The following is an 8,746-nucleotide window of genomic DNA, read 5'->3' as shown; positions in this document are numbered from 1 at the left end:
CTCCTCCTCCTCCTCCTCCTCCTCCTCCTCCTCCTTCTCCTTCCTCTCCTTTTGGGGAGAGGATTGGTGTGGCAGGACCTGTGAGGACTGAAAGGTGAATGTGATTGGGATACACGATGCGAAATTCCCAAATAATCAATAAAAATATTATGTTGGAAAAATAAAATAAAATACCATGTGATTAGATTGTGTCGCCCACTTCCCCTGGAAAAAGAATCTGGGAGAATCTTCTCAATTCAAGTTTTCTCTCTTCAGCACATCTTCAAAGTTGCATCACCTACTTAGTTTCAGTAAAACAAGAGTATGGATACTTTAAGCATGCCACTAGTCTGCTGATCTACACTGGTTCTACCGTTGGAGCTGGGAGAAATGGTCTCTTTTGTGGGGAAGAGGAGAAGGAAAGGCACAAAGAGGCTGACAAGTGGAACACATGGCTAGAAGCAACCTGTGTTTATGGTTTGACTGGCTAACTGTGTTTGCCTTTGTAATTATTTTCAAGCTGAATTATTTTGCCTTTGGGTTTCATATGTATAGATGTAAATTCCATAGGTTTCATTCCTATGGTGTAAAACGAAGAGAAATCTCTGCCCTTGGTTACACAATTATCATATGACCTCTGTCTCCGAAAATATCTCAGCTCATGATATAAGTTCTATGGAAGACCAAAAACATAGAACAGCCTAGTGTTTATACAGTCAAGGAAAGGCAGACATGTGAAAACCTCAGCCATGCCATCTCATGTGGAGATCATAGCACTGATAGATGACAGATTTTCAGTATTCTGAATCCTAATGTTGGATACCTAACATGAATTACTCTATCATTCATTCTTCAGATACTCTCCCCTTCCAGAAAGAAGATAGGTGGACAGGAAGAAATCTCCCTAGCAAAGCTTTACTCATGTAATTTGTAACATTCAGGAAATATTTATTATTATTTCTACTAAATCATCTCTTTATTCATAGTGTAGTACATTCACTGCTTACAAAATGTCTAAAAATGAACTTACTTCAGCTTAGTGTACCTCTTATGAACCCACTCATACCATGACTAAACCAATATATTGATGAAGTGACATAGCTTAGTGCAGGCTTTAGAACCAGGCTTTTGAAGGTAAGCAGTAGTGGCACACACCTTTAATCCCAGAACTTGGGAGGCAGAGGCAGGTGGATTTCTGAGTTTGAGGTCAGTCTGGTCTACAGAGTAAGTTCCAGGACAGCCATGGCTATACAGAGAAACCCTGTCTCAACACCCCCTCACCCCCATGCCCCACCCTCCAAAAAAACAAGGTTTTGAGATCCAAGTCTGGGACATCATTTATCAATAGTTTCCAACAGGAGAGAACTCTTTAACCACTCTGGGACTCAATTTTTCTTTTCATTTTCAAAGTAGGTAAAGAAATACTGTCTGTATGAAGCTTAGAGCCATGAACATAAGGAGAAGGAGAATGTCTGCTGAGAGTACTTCAGTAATACATGGAGAATGTTGGCATCATTAAAGTTACTTGGTTATATAACGTTTTCAGCTTTTGTTTAATTGGTTATTTGTTTGGTTTGAGGTTTTTTTTTATCGTTCAGATAGAGAAAGAATACATAAAATTGGGTGGATAGAGAGGCAGAAGGTCCATTTCAAAATATATTGTAAAATATTTTAATAAAAATGTAGGAAGAATAAGAAATGTATTTATGGAATAAGTAGAAATAGCCTACTATTTTATGCTTAGTTTAAAAATCTATTAGCTTTTCACAGAGGAATTTATCTATACAAGTTATCATTTCCACAAAAACTTAAAGAGGTGGAGAGTGGACCACAAAGACAGAATAAATAACAGGGGTACGTGCACACATTCATGTGTGTACATGTGTGCCCGCTGAGTGTAACACAATATAGAATCACCTAGAAAGGAATTCTTAATGAGGAATTGTGGAGATAAGGCTGGCCCGCAGACATGTCTGTGGGTTCACGGAGGCAGAAAGAAATGTCCTGCGTATGAGTGGCAGTATTGATGACTTGGGAACCTGAACTAAATGAAAGAGAAAGCTTGAGATGAGCACAGAGGTGCACGTATTCATTCTCGCTGCTCTGGATTGTTTGGCCAAATAAACTTTCTCTCTTAAGATGCTCCTGTCATGTAGATTGTCACAACAACAGGAAAGGAAACTGTGACTGGACCTGTCCCACTAGATGGCTGTGGGTATGGTTTGAATAGGATTTCTCAACCACATGGCGAAGTACAGCTGGTCCCCACTGCAGTCACTGTAGGAACTAGGACTGAATGCGATGTGTCACCACCCCACAGCTATCACAGACCTAAATGCCTTGCTCCTGAGCTCTTGTAGTTATGGATTTAAATTAGTAACCACAAGGAGAGGTGGAAACAAAAGCTCTTGCTTTTCCTCTTCCACGAATATTCTTGATGTGTTTGGTCTTGCAATTTCTATCTTGAGCTAAAATAGCCTACTGTTATTATCTTGAACAGATGCCAGCATTGTGTTCCTGGATTTGTAGAATCATGAGCCAAATTAAACCTCATTCATTTTATCTTTTTACTATTACCATTAATTATATTTTAATTTTTATTTTTTATTAAATTATTTTATTTATTTACCTTCCAAATGTTGTCCCCCTTCTTTGTCCCCCATCCTTGAGTTCTCTACCCCATCTCCCCTCCCCTTTTCTGGCAAGTATGAGGTAGGGGTGGGTGAGTGGGTGGGAGAGCACCACCTCATTCTTTTTCAATGACCTTGTTTCAGGCAAATTTTGAACAGCAAAACTGAATAGACTAACTTGAAGATGCTTCTAAAATTGAGGGAGAGACCTAGGAATATATGAACATAGGCAACTTATGGACAGATGCCTAGAAGTTACTTCTTGTGAATGAAACCTTACCTTTCCAGGAAATATTTCATTATGTCGTTACTAAATCTGAACCTCATTCTTCTCTAATACTGTCTTGAGTCTTATCAACATATACAACACACTGAAAATGACTGTTTAAACAGTACTAGTAAGTATTATGTAAAGTGCATACTATTTACTAGTTAGCATTGTGCGAAATATATACCATTTACCATTTCTGATAGGAAGCTAAGGAGAACTGCACCAGGGAAAATTAAAACCATTGTTGAGTCAGTAGATGGAAGATTAAAGTGAAAATTTTCGTTATTTATTTATTTATTTATTTATTTATTTATTTATTTATTTTTGGAAACTCAGCCTATAATGATGTTTCACTGGGGCAGACAGGTGAAAGAATGTTTAAGTAGATACAGGAAAGAATGTTCTGCTCAAGCAGACACAGGTGAAAGGATGTTTTGATATAGCAAACAGGTGAAAGGACACATAATGTTTAGAAAGAATATAAACACGACCCCACAGACAATGGGAGGTAGAGCATTGGTTTCACTTTGTTCTGCCTCACTAGTCATTGCTCGCTACACACATGTATTGGTTCACCTCACATTGTGTTGCTGAGTTTCACTGGTGGTGACTTCAAAGAGAGAATCTCACCACAGAGCTTCTTGTGAGATGTAGCTTCTTGCCACGTCTGCAGACTTTGGCCAATGAGTGAGCCTAGTTATTTCTCTTGGATTGAACTGCCATTGCTCTTTCCTGTGTGGTGTCTGCCAAGTCAACTAGACTGGAGCTGCTAGTTCCTATTTGGTGTTTGCTAGTGGACTGGACTAAAAACAATGAAGACTGAAATCACCCTAAAGAACTATTTCTAAACAGGTCTACTTCCCCCATATCTTAATATCCTTTCTTTTTCACTACCTCTGGTGGGTGGTAGGTTAGAGGGAAGGTTGAACTCTTTTTTCTTTCTTTCTTTTTTTTTTTTTTTGAGACAGGGTTTCTCTGTATAGCCCTGGCTGTCCTGGAACTCACTTTGTAGACCAGGCTGGCCCCGAATTCAGAAATGCACCTGCCTTTGCCTCCCAAGTACTGGGATTAAAGGCGTGAGCCACCACTGCCTGGCTTGAGGTTGAACTCTTATTAAAGTAGGCTGTAAAGAAATATATGTCTGCAGAAGATCCACTACCTCTCATTGTTCCTGATAAGTACTGAATATCCAATATGAAGCATTCTGAGTGTCCATTCTAAGATGAATCTGTCTATAATATGAAAATCAAAGATTTTTCTATTTTCTAGGAAAAACCATTGGGTGACATTGATCCTTTCCTGGATCAATCTAATTTAGGTTTTGTATTTCCATGGCTTGAAAACACATACAACTTGTACATAAATTCCAAAGTGTACATTTCTGGATTCTGCACATGACATATGCTGGTATAATTTGTATACTTAATTGCAGGGGAAATACAGAAAACATAACTCAGAGAACAGAATTATTTCTCATTCTTATACAAGCAAGCAAAAAGATGGGAACTTAAAGGAACTAAAAATGTTTTAGTGGTCTTCCAAAAATTCCATAATTAATATTAAAATGAATAAATAAAAATCTTCTCTTTTAAACGTACTACTATGAAAAGACCAACTTAGCAAGATATGATTAAGATTTAGATATGTGTGATGAATATAATTTAAGATCAGTGGAAGTATTTATGACTATATAAATATACTCTGAAAAAATATATTTTGTCATTTATATTTCTAAAATCCTGGCACTTAATCTAATCTAAGATTACAAGCATAAAATTAGCATGTTATGATTGTAAATTAGGATGCAAGGATATGGGCAGAAGTACATTATGAAATGCCATGAAGAAAAGATGAAATTCTTTCTCCAGGAAATACTACAAATTCTTCCTCTCCTAATTTTAAAGATAAAAGAACCATGGATATTTATGGTATTTTGAAGAACTACTTTTATATTATCTCACCAGTGTGTTCTTAGTTTCAAGTAAAGGCTGGTGATATCATAGTTATTAGAATCACCTTAATTAATATGAGCTCAAATATCCCTAAGGCACTGGTAGAGATGATAATCATAACAACTAATTATTGACATCAACTATGTGTCAAGTATTTCATAGAGGTAATTTGCAATCTTCAAAACAGCTCTAAATAGTAGCTTTAAATACTGTGCTTTCTTGCCTTCATTATAAAAAAACCAAAAACAAAACACAAAAAAACAAAAAACAAAAAATAAAACTGATATAAGAGAGGCTAGGGAACTTGAAAATCTCCAAGGGCACAAAATTGGCTGAGAAGGGTAGCATCAGGATCTGTCTCAAGTTACAGACTTGCTCTCATCCTCTGGACCACTCTTAACACTTGGGGAAGCCTGAGCCCTTTAGGCTTCTATCAACCTTGTTACCAGGGACTTTTCCTTCCTTATAACTTTCCATTTCCTGTGTAACTCTATTTCTTCCAGTCCTGTCCCCTGAGGATGGGAACAGCTGGTCAGTGCTCTCCTCTTAAAGCCTTTAACTGATTCACTGGTTGAGTAATTTTTTGTGTGAGATTTTAAGCCCTGGAGAGCCAAGTATTTACTTACAGAGGAAAAAAATTCTATACCGAACTAATGCCGGAATGTTTCTTCCCTTAGCATTGAGTTTTTCTTATAGTTTCAATTTAGGTCAGGTGCAAAGGAGTAGGCAGAAGAATGAGGAGCATGGCTCTCTTTGTTTTTCTTCTTTGAACTGGGATCGAAACCTTACTATTGGTAGAAAAGGTGGACACAAAAATGTTAAGAAAATAACATGCAAACATTTTCACTATTTGTATTCCAAGGAAAATTATCAAAGCACAATGCTTAAGTAGTATGATAATCTATCTTCACTACAATGTCTACTTCTTCAGGAAAGCTTTTATTCCTTCAAATCAATTTAGTCATTAATCAGTTTCAAATCATTCTTGTTTCCTGGATATTTGTGCTGGATCTGTTTGTCAACTGTATCATTAGACTTATTTAATACATCACGATGGTTTTACCCATTAATCTCTGACATGTCTTTTAAAAATAATCTACATTTAATGACTATCTTATGTAATATGCAAAAGGCAGGACTCTTTCTTACATTTTAAGGAGGGTAACACTGAAATGTGTTAACAGACCCTTATATCAGAATTCTATCCATGCTAGGGAATTTTGGAGCCTGCTTCATAATTATTTCCTTATAATCACATCAAACACTAGGATTTCAAAACACTCTACTGTTTGCCCAAGGAATTATACACCTCACAATAAAGGTCATTATAAATAAAAACAGTATATGAATTTAAAATTATATCTAAGTCAGCCAACTTATAGTAGGATCAGTCCTTGTTTTTCTCTGTTCTTTGAGTCATAACTTCAGTTTGTTGTGTTCATTATGTTTGATAATTATTTGAAAATCTAAGATATTTTCTTTTGAGTACAAAACTACAATTGAGCCCTGTTCAATCTAGAGTGTCTGGATTGTATAAAACATGACAACTTATCTCTAAAAACAATTGAAATTCAATACTGTGTTTTAAGAATAAAAGGAAAATGTTCATGTCCTAGTGAGTGAGTCAATCAAATTATAGTTTGAAGCAAATTGAGTTATTTGGTTATGACCCCAATTTAAATGTCTCTCACATGTCGCTTCTTGTAAATTTACAGAGAAAAAAAAATCTCACAAGTCTACAAACATAATCTTAACAGAATTCAACACCCTTCTACAACTTCTGTTTCTGTCCAATGAACTGAAATGCTGTGTGTTTATCTAAGCTCCATAACAAATACCTACTATATATGATATTCTGTGTAGCTATTTAACAGACAATGGTCAGTAGTAAGGTGATTGTCAATTTGATAGAAATATCTAGATATGTCTGAGTTATTTTCTGGGTGATTGGAATAAATTAGGAGGAAGGACCAGTCTGATGTTGGAGCATACCATTCCATAATATGAAGTCCTAAAGTGAATAAACAAAACTATATTTATGAGTACCAGCCCATGTACCTAATCTCATCCTTACTAAATACAGATAAAAATAAGTCTAGTTGCCTCAAACCCTTCCTGCAATTACTTTCCTGGCATAATGAATGGTGTTTCCCCAAACTGTGAACCAAAAAACAAAACAAAAAACAAAAAACAAAAAACAAAACTCAAACCCTTCCGTTTTTAAGATAATTCTGATTGGGCATCGGGTCATCAAAATTATAAAAGTAATTTATTTTTTAAAAGTGCTATTGAGAAGTGCACTCATTTTTATAATAAACCTGATCATGTCATTAGATTTTTGAACCTTGTTTGAACAAAAACCTATAGAAGAGCTTAGGATGTGGAACTAGAAAAGACGTTTGAACGGTGCAAGCAGAGATTAATGAGCTAATCTGGTAGGTGTTTGAAAGGCCACAACGCTGCAACTAGAATAAGAACTCTACCAGGATCTGAGCTAAAGTCAATTCATGTTGAATGATAGAAACAACAGCAATAGAAGTAGAGACTGCATTCTACCTGTGACCTGAGAATTTAAATTCAATAGAGGAAATTCAATGGGGGAAATCTCAAAACATGATAGCAGTAGGTGTTCAACATGGCCATTGTGGCATACTCTTAAACAAGTCTAAAGTGAGAAAAAGAGAAGAAGCAGAGCGGAGAAACATCAAAACCATGTGGTCTAGTAAAGACAGGAGGAAATTGAGAATGGCAACCAAAGCCTGTGTCAAGAAAGTAAACTGTAATTATAAGAGATTAACATCATTAGAAAGAACCTCTTACTCTGCACTGGGAAAATGGGAAAGGCACCCAAGTGAACGATCCTACCCATAGAAGGCTTCCTCTTATGAAAATTCACATTTCTTTGGGAGGAGAGATTCTGAAATAAAGTACGTTGGAGGAGTCTTCTGCTGAAATCATACTTCCTAAGGTAGAGAGTGATTCCTGGAGGCCATCCTGGAAGGCACACAGGCTGAACCAGCCATGGTCCTAGCGCAGAAGACCACATCTTAAACTGACAGCAGAATTTAGCAGTGTTGCCCATGTAGAATGTTATATAGGCAAGAAAGTTGCAAGGGTGATGAGGCTTGTACTAAAGTTCCCAAATCTGCTGAGGGTAGTCAATATTAAACAAATTTATATTCCCTTAAAGGATGTCACAGGAACCACTGTGTGAGGCTGTAACTGTGAAACTTACGCTGCAGTGATTACCCAAGGATGCTGAAAATGCCAGGAGAGTAGATGTCTAGTAAGGAAAGTTGCATGCAAGAAGTAATATCTAGTTCAAGGAAAAGGAAATGTGTGTCCCAGACAGCATAGAGTATGGGGCTACCCAAAATTGTTGGTGCCTGAATTTATGCATCACTTCTGTAGGACTTTGCTATGTTTTATTCTTGATCTGGTCCAATATTTCTTTAATATGCTAACATTTCTCCAATTTGGAATGAGAATGATTCTGCTCAATGTTGGAATTATGTAACTGGTTTTCTGATGCTATAGGGACTCGGAGATAGGAGAGCACACATACACTCTTGAGAAATGTTGCAACAGCTGAAGACTTGGGACTTTTATAGCTTGACTGAGTACATTTTATACTATGATCTGTCTATGAACCTATAAGGACCAGTGGCAGAAGATTACTTAAAATCAATGCCTTAGTTATCCAATAACAAGTGGTCAGATCTGAAAATGTATATACAAGTAACATTACACAGACAGAGCAGGTTGTAATTATATATTTAGGAACACACATACATTTATTCATACAATTATATATATGCAACAATAAATAAGGTAAAACAAGGCATGAATTTGAAAGGAAGAGTATATGGAAGGATTTTGAAGGAGCAAAGAGAAAAGGTTATAATAATATTATA

This window comes from Mus pahari, chromosome 9 (assembly GCF_900095145.1).
Source record: "Mus pahari chromosome 9, PAHARI_EIJ_v1.1, whole genome shotgun sequence".
Taxonomy (NCBI): Eukaryota; Metazoa; Chordata; class Mammalia; order Rodentia; family Muridae; genus Mus; species Mus pahari.
Note: the sequence above shows the minus strand (reverse complement) of the source record.